This window comes from Vespa mandarinia, chromosome 1, assembly GCF_050613455.1.
Source record: "Vespa mandarinia isolate Hongniang chromosome 1, ASM5061345v1, whole genome shotgun sequence".
Taxonomy (NCBI): domain Eukaryota; kingdom Metazoa; phylum Arthropoda; class Insecta; order Hymenoptera; family Vespidae; genus Vespa; species Vespa mandarinia.
In genome coordinates, this window is record NC_140810.1 from 16954683 (window position 1) to 16967500 (window position 12818).

General features: G+C 29.3%; 1 long non-coding RNA gene across 1 annotated transcript in view; it reads left to right on the top strand.

Annotated features, from left to right (window-relative positions):
* Nucleotides 1-5887: 5887 nt before the first annotated feature.
* The window catches only part of LOC118443668 (uncharacterized), a 17594-nt gene continuing 10663 nt past the window's right edge, over nucleotides 5888-12818 (top strand). Inside the window, exons 1-2 of the long non-coding RNA XR_004838760.2 lie at nucleotides 5888-5979; nucleotides 6058-6287. This is a non-coding gene — a long non-coding RNA (uncharacterized LOC118443668). The remainder of the gene's footprint in view (nucleotides 5980-6057; nucleotides 6288-12818) is intronic.

Consider the following 12818-nt stretch of genomic DNA (forward strand, 5'->3'; position numbering starts at 1 on the left):
TCTCCTTTTCTTTCTTTTTCTTTTTCTTCTTCTTCTTTTTTTTTTTTCTTTTTTTTTTTCCTCAAAAACACACACCGCTTACTTATATCTCCACTGAGGAGCGTATTGGCCTAGGTCGTAGACAAATTGGTCACCATGACTAAAAGTCACGGAAGGAGAGAACGGCCAAGAAAAATAGAAAGAGAAGAAGGGTATGAGAGAAGAGGGAGGAGGGGGTATCTGTGGAAGAGGAACGGTGGCAGGAGAACGAGAGGACAGGGAATGCAGGACGGCGGGAGGAAGGGAAATGCAAAGGAAGATGCAACGAAGAAAGTTAGCGTGCGAGAGACCATCGCTCGATCATGCGCGCCAATTAACACGAGAATGATTAATTTTTGTAACGCCAGCGTTACACCGACACCCCCATCGGGCCATTTGCTCCACGCTCCATTTATGGGATTAGATGCGGTTCGTACAACCGACCGTATCCTGCAATTGAAAATTCTACTCTGTCACGAATATGACGAAGCCACGTGGGCGCATGAATTCTCTCAATTCTCTGACACTTAATTCGGGAAACTCGATAATACCTTCCTTTGGATAGAACGAAAGAGAGAGAGAGAGAGAGAGAGAGAGAGAGAGAGAGATAGAGATACATGGTTAGATGGAGAGAGAAAGAGAAAAGAAACTCCAATTAAAGTCTCTCGATAATACTCGTGATAATATAGAGTAAACAAATTTGTTACATTCCCATTAGATTGATCTTCAATGTTTCATTTATTTTATAATATTCAATTTTGGAATTTTAGAATTTTATTTATATTTTCCTTTTTTCTTTTCTTTCTTTCCTTTTTTTTGTCATTCGAAATGTTATTACTAGCTTCAAAAATATTATTATTATTTTTTTTTTTTGTTTTCTTTTTTTTTTTTTTTTTTTTTCATTACAATATTGTTAGAATAACAGTTTGATGAGACAATGTTATTACTGTTTTCTTGGTTTTGTTTTTTCTTTACAAAATAATATTATTTAAAACGTTACTTCTTAAATGATTTTTTTCGTCCTTTTTTTTTTCTAATTTGAAAAACTCCATTATTTTATACTAATTATAGTATAACATTAATACACGTATATATCTCATTCTAATTGCTAATAATACATTATTACGTCGTCTATATAACATTTAAGAAATAACGATAAGCCACCGAGAACTTTTCGGCGGGATTAAATGTTGAAGTAAAAAAGAAAAAAGAAAAAAAAAAAAGAAAGAGACAAAACAAAAAAAAAAAAGAAAGAAAGAAATAAAAAAAAAAATAAATAAAAAGTACAATTAAAAAACAAAAAGGAGAAGAAAATAATAAAAAAAAAAAAGAAAAAAAAAAAAAGAAAAAAATATATGCGCTACAAGCGATGATGCGAATCGTTGGTAAATTTTTTTGATCGCCGATCTTCAAGAGAAGGAGATCTAGAAACGCGTGAAATATTTTGATCGACAGATCATCGATCGGTATCGCGATATTCTTGGCAGGAACTCTCTTGGTTAAACGACGAGCGGAGGTGGTGGTTGGCAAAAAATTTTCAAGGGATTCGTCCGTTTAACGAGCGGACATAGTCGCCATCTCAGAGTTTATTATCCGAGCCAGACGACGAGCATTCGTCCGAGCAGAACCGTAAAACGAACGGCACCTACGTGATTCGTGCTCCGTTTCACAGGAGTTAACCGTGCTACCGGACGTCCTCGACAAAAGTTTATATTAGAAGACGATAAAGAATCGTCTTTGCGACTTTTACGTGGATCATCCATCATACACCACCGATTCGTTCTTACAGATACGCGAAAGCGTGGGAATAAAATCGATCGACTTCTTTTTTTTTTTTTTTTAATCAGTTTTTATCATTTTTGACGGACTTGTTTTCCTTCTTTTATTTTTCTTTTTTTTGTATTTTTTTCTTTTCTTCTCTTTTTTTAATCTACGATTCTTAAGTCAAAGAATAAATTTATCTATCTGTTTTACTTATCGAATATTAAATATTACGTATTGTTTGTATTATTGTTTTAATAATGATATAATATAATGTAATGTAATATGAATAATATTTATAATGTGATATATATATATATATTATATTTTTTTTTATTAATATTATACTACGTTATAATAATGTATATTATACATACATACATGTATATATATATATATATGCATTTATCATACAAGAATCTATTATATGTGTAATAGATGTATAATAATGTTTAAATATTTAGATTATTTATGTTTATTATTTCTATAATTATTACTATCAAAATATTACGAATCAATAAATATATATATATATTAGATCTATACATCGATATTTCCATATACGACAATTTCTATATAATTATTATTAATTATTGTAATTATAATTGCGATATATAAAAATCTATTATATATCAACGTTTGCATAGTACATAGATGTTATGCATTTTAACATTACTCTTTTTCTTTTTTTTTCTTTTTTTGAACTTCAGAATAAAATTCATGCATTCCATTTGAACATTATGATTTTAACGTATCGTTAATTTTGTCATTACGACAGATATTATAAACATAGTTTATTTTTCTTTTATTATCGTTTTTCTTTTACAAATTTTTAGATAAAATTTAGATTTCATTCGAAAGACTTTTTAATAAGGAGCCATTTTTAAAGTTTTGAATTGATATATGTACGTACGTACGTACGTTTGATTTCTAAATCGATTTATTTTATCTCGATAGAATGGAAGAAACGAAAGTCGATCGATTAATTTCACTATTACGAGAAGAAGAGGGATAGGCCGTGTCAAAAACAGCTTGCTTGGAAACGAACAGGATCGTGAGACTCTCTTCTGATCGGCCCTCCAGGCTTCTCTCCATCATCACCTTCGCCTTTTATCTCGCGCGAGAAACTGATTGAACGTTGTAACGAGTCGACTACCTGTTACGCGTTTTATTAATCTTTCCTCCTGTACGTTTCATCAAATCGTTTAGGTTTTATTCGACTACGTGATTCGAAATTTTTATCATTCTAGACGATCGTTTATTATAAGAACGAGAGAGAGAGAGAGAGAGAGAGAGAGAGAGAGAGAAAGAGAGAGAGAGAAGAACAAAACGAAAACAAAAACAAAATAAAACAAAAAAAATATCATAGAAAATAACTTTTCAATAGCAAAACGAAATCGTTCTATTTTGCGCAAATCACTCGACTCATTCGATCAATGTAAATAGATATTATTTATTTAAATATTTTTCGCACTGATAACGCTTAAAGATTGATTAACATTTTTTGTTGTTTCTTTTATTATTTATTTATGATGACAAATATTATTTATACAAATATATATATATATATATATATATATATATATATATATATACACGAATTATATACAAACGTGATCTAATACGTAGCTATATAAAGTTATACAAATAAAAATATATAAAAACATAATACATAATTAAATAAATAAATAAATAAATAAATCAATAAAACCAACTCAACAAAGAAGGGAAAAAAGAATAGTGATAATAACAATGCACATACTTATGTACATATGTACCAATTAATAAATTTATAAAAAAAAAAAAAAAATATATATATATATATGTGAGTATAGCTGAAAATTTTCTAGAAAAATATAAATATTATTTGATTCTATTTATTTCCATTTCTTTTTTTCCCTCTTATTTTTTCTTTTGCTCAGATACATATTAAGTCAAATATAATATAAACAAAAGTCTCTTATATATTATTTACATTCATTATACGAACAATTATTTATTTATTTATTTTATTTACATATACCCACACCCATCATTTATTTATTGATTTTTTTTTTTTCTTTTAAAGAGAGAAAGAAAAAAAGAAAGAGAGAGAGGCAAACAAATTTTTTTATATCCAGAGTGAACGATGACGTAAAGGTGGCGGTGCGGGTGGCGGCTTTCAGGGTAGAAAATGAAAGAGAAGAGGGGAAGAAGACGAAGAGGGGAAGAGATGGTTGCGTCCTAAGAGAGGCAACACCGATGGTGGAAGGTGCCGCCGATCGTGGCTCTCGTGTTACAAACGAAGCCGACACCCACCTGTGTCCGGCTGTGACTCTCTCTCTCTCTCTCTCTCTCTCTCTCTCTCTCTCTCTCTCTCTCTCTCTATGTTCTCTCCTCTTCTCTCCATTTTCATCTTTCTCTCGCGCAACGGATACGAAGGTAGAAATTGAAATCGACCTTCGGCAATAATTAACGTCCATGCCTTGTGGCGTTCTCCTGACAACTTTCTGCATATTTCTCTCTCTCTCTCTCTCTGTCTCTCTCTTTCTCTCTCCCTATTTCTCTCCGTCTTTTTCTTTTTACGAGAATTAACCGACAGTATTTACATTTCGTTTTCCTCTAAATCAAATAATTAGATTTTATCAACAACAATATTCTCTATATTGGATCACGTGAATGTATAATAATTTTACATGCTACTAGATATATTCTTTTTTCTTTTTTTGTTCTTTCCTTCTTTTTTTCTTTTTTTTTTTCTTTTATTTTTTTATTTTTTTTTTTTTTGTACACTTCTACTAATAAAAATATAATAATAATATTTGATAAGATAAATGGTCGGTTAATAGTACGTTCACGAATATATATCTTTAATTGATAATTAAATGAATGAACGTCAACGTTAAAGTTTCTTGATCGTTAAAAAATTTATTGATAATTTTCATATAAATACTAATCAATGTTTTTATATAAACGTATAATACTTTTTCATGTGTTAAAATTTTTATACTTTTCCTTTCGTATAACATTTTATATAAATACGGTTGAAAATTGTTCTATCAACGTATGACAATCATTTTTTCTTTTTTTTTTTTCTCATCAAAACGATCATTCAATCAAGTATTAATTCCAAATAACATTTGCAACATCTATTCATTTATTCATTCATTTATTTATTTATTTATTTATTTATTTATTTGTTCTCTTTTTTTTAATGCATAATGTAAAAAAAAAACAGAAAATTTTAACACAAGTAAAATTGCACAATTTTTTTTTTTATCTAAGAATTATATTTTATATTTTTAACTGTACTCACGTATTAATTATGTTATACATATACCACAGAGATTAAGATTTATCGTACTATCGATTTGTTGTCATGAAAGGTAAACATATCGTGCTAGAAAAATCTGGAACTATCTGTTGTGTTATAGGTTCTATACACGAGTAAACATAAGTGAAGGGCAACGGCCAAAAGATGATCGCTAGTCGAGATATATAATAATAATGAAACGTTCAAGGTAGTTAGTTACCTTTCAGACTCGTTCGGTGTCAGTCACGTTTTCTTACATTTCCAATAACATAATCATTTGTAATTAATTACATCATTCGTCTAATTTTTTCTCATTTCTTTCTCTATTTAGATGAACTTTCTTTTTTATAGATGAAAAATACGGATAATAAATTATTTATTATTATTGTTAAACATATTAGACTTTACTTTTTTTTTTTTTTTTTTTTTTTTTTTTTTTTTTTTTTTTTTTTTCTTTAAGATCTCATACCATTTGCACGTTAAAACATAAACTTACACTTTACACTTTTTACGCAAAATATACCATTCTAATTATCCTAAAGAATATATTGAAATTAAAAGGGAAAAAAGAAGTCGATAAAATCGATCATTCAATTATTTTTACAACGTTCAACGTTGTAAAATCAATCGAGCTATTTCTAAAATCGATTCTTAAAAATCAATCAAAATAATTTTATTCGTAAATAAATCAAATCAACGCACAATTTTAACATTTTAATGAGTATATGCTCTTTATATCGCGCGCTTTACCTTTATTACAGAAATACGAGAGAAAAAAAAAAGAAAAAGAAAAAGAAAAAGAAAGAAAAAAGGAAAAAAAAGCAAAAAATAATGAAATCTAATAAAATCAATTAGATATACAAAAATATTTCTAGAACGTTGAACGTATTGTTAAACAAATCAACTATGTAAGTTACTTTCTAATTCTTTCTTTCTAATTCTAAAACTAATCTACGTTTCATTAATAATATAAAATCATCGAACAGGAAGAGGAGGACAAAAAGTGGCAATCATTTTGATGGAAAATACGGATGACAAACACAGCGGAGTCTTCCTTCTTTTATAAACAAAGGGACTTTCTCTTCTGACCAACCATATTGTCTTACGATCCTCGGCTTGCGACAGAACGACCGAGTCACGATCGGAAAGATAGTTTCGTACGGTTTGTGATTTTAAAAGAGAGACAAAGCGACATCCCAGACTTTCGACGACGCACGTAAGTAACTACGATCCAATTTTTGCATCATTCTACTACCTAAAGACTTACGTACGTTTTATTTTTTCTTTTTTTTTTTTTTTACGTTTTAACAGTTAACCGATTTCTCTCTCTCCCTTCCTTCCCGACCCCCTCTCTCACTCTCTTTCTCTCGTTTTTAATTTTTATCATTAAATATTTATAAAATAGCGATGTGCAAAACTATAAGATAAAACAAATTTTTTTTTTTTTTTTCTTATTTTTCTTCTTTTTTCTTTTCTCTAACATTACAAATTTATTTCATTGCATCCATACGTATTTGTTTGTAACAAATGTAATCGCTTAATATTCATTACAATAAAAAATATAGAATAAATATATAACTGTGTGTAATATAAGTGTAATTGAAAAAAGTTGTTCTTTTAAATAAATATATAATTATAATGTTACATTTTCAAATAATAATTATTATTATTGATATTGATTTGAATAATTATATTATAATTGTAATGATTACGATAATAATATTTTTATTTTGTATTATTTTTTAATAATAATAAATTTTAATAAATAATTTTAAATTTAAATAATTTAAATAAATTTTTATTAAAAATAAATTTTTTTTATGCTTATATATATTTTATCACAATTCATATAACGTTACAGCGGATTAATGAAAAATTAAATTTTAACTTTTCATAGAGAAAAAGAAAAGAAAGGGAAAAGAAAAGAAGAAGAAAAGAAGATCGATTCTTTCAAAAAAAAAATTTTCTTCCTCGTCATAAGAAAATATTGTGATTAATAATGTGTATGCGCCATTGGGGTTATAAACCCTTCGACATTTCGCATCGTCGACCTTCGGCTTGTAACAACTCAAAAAAAAAAGAAAAAAGAAAAAAAAAAAAAAGAGGCGACCGTAGAAGAACACACTGACGAGTTAATTGCCCGACTTAAACGAGTAATTATATCGGCCATTATCGATAGACTACTTTTACAATCCGTTTTCATTTCATACAATGACGATAGAAAGAGAAATATGAGTTCATGGTGTTTTTGCTTATACGATATTAGTGAACGTCCCAGTGTTCGTCTATCCGTCTCTCTCTCTCTCTCCATATTATTATTATTATTATTATTATTATTATTACCTAGGATGTTATATAAAAAACAAAAACAAAAAAAAAACGGAAACAAGAAAAAACGGCGACTCTTCCATCGCCGAAGAGAAATAAGAGAAAAGGTATTATAAGCTATAAGGTAATTAAGCTTCTGGAATTAGCTGAGAGAGAGAGAGAGAGAGAGAGAGAGAGAGAAGAAAAGGATGAAGGATAAAGAAAAAAAATAAATGTATATATATATATATAAAATTTTCCCTCCAGGCTGTTGTCATCGACATAGAAAAAAGAACTCTGTTCACAATGCGGTTCAATTTTTGTATCCTCTTTTCTATCTCTCTCTCTCTCTCTCTCTCCTTTTTTCTATATGTCTCTTTCTCTCTCTCTCTCTCTCTCATTCTCTTTCTTTCTTCCACACTTCTATTTCTTTAGCTTTATCACACTTTACTCCTCGCGGCGTTTCTTTTTCACCCGAAGATTCTTCCAGAGGCATGAATGAACCAAGACATGGGTATCATTAATTAAACTTTCGAGCTACCGACCAGTACAGAGGTTCTCAATCTCATTCTTTATCTATCCCTCCCACTCCCACTCTCTCTCTCTCTCTCTCTCTCTCTCTCTCTCTCTCTCTCTCTCTCTCTCTCATTTAGTTAACAATATTATTGTCAGCAAGTTTGAGATTTCGATTTTCTTTTCTTTTTAGAAAATATAATCCATATATATATATATATGTATGTATGTATGTATGTATGTATGTATGTATGTATGTATGTATGTATATATGTATGTATATGTGCATATATAAATGGTATATTAAAAGAAAATTATAGATTATTAATAATAATTTGGAATTATGTTAAAGTTGTTTGATATAATTGGATTGATAATGAGATCGAGGTTAAGTTGAGTACCATCGAAAAGGGGCACCTGTAAGTTTTAACCTGGCAGATGTAACTGGTTACCTGTGTTTCTTTAAAGATTAGAAAGATTAGAAACACGCGTCTCTTTAGTTATACGTTTGACGATATAACGCCGAAAGTTTGCGAAAATATTCTAAAAGGTGAAAGGAAATTCTCATCTGTTTTTCTGTATCATAATGTTCAACGATTCGAAATATTAGAATGATGTTGTATATATCATCGCTACGTTGCGTCGGAAATTTGTGTCAAAAAAAAAGAAAAAAAAAAGAAAAAGAAAAGAGAGAAAAAATTTTGCAAAATGAAAGGACTTCGTATTCTTACGTATTCGTACTTTTACTCTTTCTAATTCATATATCTCTTTTTACCGATTAGAAATCTTAGAAAGACTTACGTATCTTTACGTATCTGCAAATCTACGTAACGAAAATTCATGGAATAAATCGAGGAAGAAAAAATTTTTTATCATTCTATGCACATACATATCTATTTCTTACTTGTATATATCTTTATTGATTAGAACTATTAATGGTATTAAAAATATTAGAAATAATGCAATATTAAAAGAAAATTTTGATTTGAGGAATAACTTTGTCCTTTTGCATTTACGTTTACAAATAATACATACGTACTTATATTTGCTTTATAATTCTTCGATTAAAAGAATTCTTGTATCTCTACTAAGAAAGAAAGAAAGAAGAAAAAAGAAGAAAAAAAATAAAAAGAAAAGAACATTTACAAAAATGAAAAATATCACTCGGTGTGCTCAAGTATTTCTTCTTGTGATATTTCATTCGATTAAAAATATTAAAAATATTATCTCACAGGATAAATCATTTTCTAACGTTTAGAAAAAAGAAAAAAAAGAACTATCTTTCGACGCCTATACTATATGTTAAATTAACTAGATTGATTGATGAATTAATTAATTATGTTTAATATGATTAGTTAGTTGATTAATTAATTAATTAATTAATCAATCAATCGAAGAGATTATTGAAGAGTGAATATATATTATAATCGAACGCATACATACATGAGAAATGATGTCAAGGACCGGTGAAAAAGTTTACGAATAAAAGAAACAGTTTCGTTCTAATAAATGTCGAGCATTGAGACTATAAAAAAAAAAAAACAAAATTTTACATTTTCTCATCTATATAAAAATCATATATCGACTTCGCACCAAGAAGGTATCATATCCCAAGGGATATCGAAAGGATCACCGAAGGATACGGCGTAAAAGAAAGAATGATAAAAAAGAAACTTCGAAGGAAAAGAAAAAAAAAAAATCGAGAGAAAAGAAAAATAAATCGAAAGAGAAAAAAGATAATGAGGAATAAAGAGAAAGAGAGAGAGAGAGAGAGAGAGAGAGAGAAAGAAAGAGAAAGAAAGAAAGAAAAAGACAGAGATAGAGAGAGAGAGAGAGAGAGAGAGAGAGAAAGAGGGAAAGAAAGAAAAGAAGAAGCAGAAGAAGAAGAAGAAGAAAAGAAAAATGACAAAGACAAGAAGGAGGAAGAAGAAGAAGAAGAAGAAGAAGAGGAAGAAGAAGGAGAAGGAGAAGAAGGAAAGACTCAAGAGTCGGCTCGATCAAGAGTCGATGACTGGACAAGTTTGCGTGGGTATGGATGAGTAGTATGTATCTCGGCAGGTTCGAGAAATGGCGGCTGAGGCGACAGCGGCCTCCTCTCTCTCTCTCTCTCTCTCTCTCTCTCTCTCCCTCTTTCTTTCTTTCTCTCTCTTTCTCTTTACCATTCCTCCTCCTTTCGTGAAGAAGCCGTGGGGCAAATTAGGTAAAAACAAAACCACTATCCTACTCTCTCTCTCTCTCTCTCTCTCTCTCTCTCTCTCTCTCTCTCTCTTCTTCCATCTTTCTCCGTTTCCATTTTCAGAGTCACGTCGACTCTTACAGGAGCACGCTCGGCAACGAAGAAGAAGAAGAAGAAGAAGAAGAAAAAGGCAAGACAAGAACAAGAGTTCTGAAGGAAGAAAAGAGAGATGAGGAAGAGGAGGAATTGAGAAAGAGAGAAAGAGAGAGAAAGGGAGAGGTGTTACAGGAGCTTATTGTGCCACGGTAATGGGTCTCAAGTAATTAACCGAGCTCTTCCCTAAGCCTGTTACTGGTTGCTGGTTGCTGTTACTGTTACCGATGGTTGTTGTTGCCGATGCCTACTACTCTCTTACATCGGCCCGCCATCGCTTCTTTTTTCCGGACCCTTCTCGATCAGAATATCTTCTTTCTTCGTCTTCTCTTTTCTCATCTTTTGATCTAAGCTAGACACACGATATATTCGAGAATGGTAGAGGTTGATACTCGTGCCGAGTCATCAAAGGGCGTGAACATCTCAGTTTCATATACATACATACATACATACATACATACATACATACATATATATATACATATATGCACGTAATTTCGACTTTGGAAACCTTCAACATTGTTTGATTCTTTAGTTCCTAATAAAAATGATACGTTTGATTTTAAATTATTGGACTTGTCAAAGATTGTTCTAATGAATTAATTACATCTTGATTAATATGCATTCTTTTTTCCTTTTTCTTTTTTTCTCTTTTTTGTTTTTTTTTTTTTTTTTTTTTTTTTATGAAAATTATCATACATCCTTCAAAGAAAATGCAATACATAAGGAAACTTATTTGTAAATTATACGATTATAAAATAGTAGCTGCTTATCAATATTAAGGAAAGATCTTTATTAGATTTAAAAAAAATTAATAACAATTTTAATTATTTAATACGTATGGATAGGTATATGTGATATATTTTAATGTAAAATTATGAACGACGTACTTCCTTTTTTGTTTTCCTTTTTTATTAAAAATTATATAAGAAATAAAGAAACTCCTATCGTAAATTATAAGATTTCTATTAAAAATTTCAATTGGATTTTTCATCGAAAATTAAGAAATAATTTCAATCAATATACTTTTCATATCATTTTTATATTTCATGTAAAAAAAAAAATAATAATAATAATAATAATAATGGAACGTATAACGATCATCGTGAATCAACGGAGGACAATTTATAATGTCATAAATAAGTTGAAACATTTGTCAATTTGGGTGTCCAACTGTACAAAGAAAAAGAAGCAGAAAAAAAGAAAAAAGAAGGAAGAAAAAAATGAAAGAGAAAAAACGAAAACAGAAAAGATTCATTTTTCAATTCATTCCAATCGATGATATATATCATAATCGTTCTCATTTCCATTTGATTTCATTCCCGTTTAATCGAGAACGAGGTCCCATTTTTCTTCGTTCTTTTCGGCCTCGAGGCCGAAGAGGTTTCTTCGTACGTTAAATCCGGTAGCTGATTCCAATCCGACACGGCGTGATGCTAACGGCCAGATATGTTCTCGCGCACGATCGGTAAACAAATGATCTCGATCTCGAGCGAGCGATCGTTTTAATTAACCGCAACACCAAGCTGCCACGATGACGCGGATCCATTATACACAACGTTCTTGATCCGCACGTTCCTCATTAAATCGTCGCTTCGTTATCTTCCAACAGCAATTTTCCTTCTTTTTCTTTTATATATTTTTCCCTTTTTCTTTTTTTCTGTTTCTTTTTCTTTTTTTTTTTTTTTTTCTTTTTTCTATATCTCTTTTATCCTTCTTATCCATTTTATAGTCACACTCACGTTCATTCGTATTTGTTAATAATGTTGGATTGGAAAGATAATTTAAAGGTATGTAAATTAACGTGACAATTAAAATTTTAACAAGTATTTAAGTGTATGCGTCTACATGTATATGTTTATCTATGATATTTTTTAATATGATATAAATGATATACATAGGAATGATATACAGATAGATTTAATATGTTATTTTTGATTCTTCAGTTCTTCAAAGATATATGATAAATGTAAGAGTTAATAATTTTTTAAGAGTCATTAAAAGAATTGGAACGATTTATTCAACTTATTTACTTTGTAAAGTCTTATAAGGTAATATAATTTTTTATCGTTTTATATAATATTCAATGAAATATTATAACGTTGGATCGAGTCGCATATGAAATATTAAATATAGGGAAGAATTTTTTTTAATTGTAAAACTTTAAAAAAAAAATAATTTTATTACATTTCTTATTTATTTTATTAAGTTTCTACGAGAGTTATTATAAAAAAATTTTATCTTAAAATTAAAAAAAAAAAAAAAAAAAAGAAAAAGATATATATATAATACGTATCAAATGATAGATATTCGTTACTTCAATTGGTGTGATTACAAATGATTGCATCACTATATAATCATTCGTAAATAAGTATTTCTTGATAGTATAACAATCAAACCCATTTATAACAGTTTCATCGGGTATCAAAGTAAAATAAATTTACGGGATAATCGAAGGACGTTTTACGACGATCGAACTAAAACTTCAACGTTAGACATTGTAACGAAATAAGATAAAAGGTAATAAGGGGGAAGAAATAAAGTAAAAGGGGAAGAGAAACAAGAAGGAGAAAAAGGACAAAAACAAAAACAAAAAAA